The sequence below is a fragment of the Oratosquilla oratoria genome, chromosome 5 (assembly GCF_046742065.1).
Source record: "Oratosquilla oratoria isolate Oo_2021 chromosome 5, ASM4674206v1, whole genome shotgun sequence".
In the NCBI taxonomy this organism is placed as follows: Eukaryota; Metazoa; Arthropoda; class Malacostraca; order Stomatopoda; family Squillidae; genus Oratosquilla; species Oratosquilla oratoria.
The window spans coordinates 10,921,382-10,923,881 of NC_134781.1; positions in this window are offsets into that span (position 1 = coordinate 10,921,382).

The window sequence follows — 2,500 nt, forward strand, 5'->3', positions numbered from 1 at the left end:
TGGAGTAAACAAGAACGTTTACTTCACGGGAAGCACATGGTGTTTTTTGTCGTTAATTTGGATTGTAGTTTACAATAACAACAACATAACAACAAAAACAACAACAGCAACAATAACAACGACAACCATAAGCTAATAATAGTCTCATATTTATCTCACAACCTAACACAACCATCTTTTAGTTTCACGTAACCAACCGTGGTGGCACGCTAAGCTCCGTGCTTTTGCTTCTTCGTTTGAGAAGAAATGACTTTGCCTAAAATATTCTTTACTTTCATAAGAACATCTCAAAAATGTGTTTAACATTCGCATAAGTTCAATTTCTCTTATTACATGACTCAGGAGTAATTTGGCATTTGGATTTTTGAAAAACAAAAAGATCGTAACTGAAGTCATTTCCATTTAAATGAAATACCAAAAGCAAGTAGCATGCTACCGAGAAGTACCCAGTGTGCCGCCATATTAATACAACCATTGCTTTAATCTAACGTAACCATTCGTTTAGTTTTAATTATTTACAACACATTCATTCCTTTAATTCAACAATCATTCAGGTTAAAAAATTCTTTTAGTTCACCGCATCTATGTAGTTTTTCGCAACCATCCATTTATTTCAACCCTACCATTCTTTTACTTCACCGCAACCACTGAACTTTTAGCAAAGAAATTAAAAAATCCATGACCCAATGAATTCAGAGGAGTAAAAGTAAACAAACAAATAAAACAGGAAATAAAACATAGAGAAAATAAAATTAAATAAACAGTCTATGTACACATTGAATCAAGCTGATTATATCCATCACAAAAGAATCTCAAGGAATTCCCCACAATAAACAATATTGCATCAAGGCATGAGGGACTAAGTGCTCCTTATTGGTTCGGTTCAATATCCAAATTGGGCCGAATCTAATGTAGACCGAGACTTGTTTTTCAAATTTCACTAAATCAGCTTAATATATTGTGTTCATACGAACACGTCATGTAGATTCATCTACACACACACACACAAACACACACACACACACACACACACACACACACACATATATATATATATATATATATATATGTATATATATATGTATATATATATATATACATATATATACATATATATACATACATATGCATATGTATATATATTTATATACATATACATATATACACACACACACACACACATATATATATATATATATATATATATATATATATATATGTGTGTGTGTGTGTGTGTGTGTGTGTGTGTGTGTGTGTGTGTGTGTGTGTGTGTTTATAAATATATGTATTTATGTATATATATATATATATATATATATATATATATATATATATATGTGTGTGTGTGTATATATATACACATATATATATATATATACATATATATGTATGTATGTATATATACATATATATATATATTCATGTATATATATGTATATATATGAATACATATATATATATATATATGTGTGTGTGTGTGTGTGTGTGTGTGTGTGTGTGTGTGTGTGTGTGTGTGTGTGTGTTTGTGTATGTGCAAGTGGAGTTAAAAACGACAGCACTGTTGTAGTTATTAAGTTTTTTCTTCGTATCTTTGGTTTTCCTGATTAGAGTTTTACCATTAACGGGGTAAACTGAAATTAGATCATTCTATTCTTCCATTTCTTTTTATTATTTGAGTTCAACGTTCCGTCTTGATAAAGATATTTTCAAGCGTAAACTGAAATAACAAAAATTACATACAGTAATTACAGTAATGGTGACAATTGTGTAAAAATAAAATATTCAAGAACAATACTGATAAGATATGGGCAATACAATATAAATGCGTACAGATACGATGACAATGGTACAAAAATGAAGTATACAAGAACATAAAAAATCAAAAGACTGATAAGGAAAAATAAATGACAAATTAGGGATGTACGGTATATATACGCTAGGGCCGAGTGGTCGGACAATGCGATCTCAGAGGTCACGGAGTAGGGAGGTGGGGGGTGGGGGTTAGGCGGGTGTGGTTACCGTATGGGAGAGGGAAAGCTGGAGAAAGTGGGGGAGGAGGATGGAAAGAGGAGGAAGGGGTGGAGATGGAAGGGGGAGGAGGGGTAGACAAAGAAGAGATGGGGTGAAGGGAGGGAGGAGTGGGAATTTTTTTTTTCTATACTTAGAAGAAAACAAAGGTATACTAGATGTCATATTAGATTGGATGTTAATGACTGGAGCTCTGTCTCTAATATGAAAGGTTTCGAGCAATTGTAACCTCTTAGGGTCATCACTCGTTCCAATAATTTTGGTGAAATTAATCAATTCCTCCCTGCTGAGTACAGCGGTTGCTAGCGTCTTGGCTTCGTGATTATGCACGCACAGGTTAGGGTTCGAATCCCTAGACAGAGCTTCTAAAATGTTCAATCTGTCTTAAACATACACATCTTGTCGGAGGGCTCGGCTAAAATGGGGATTGGATGAAAATGAGACTAACTCTTCTGTAGCTACGTGAAGTGTG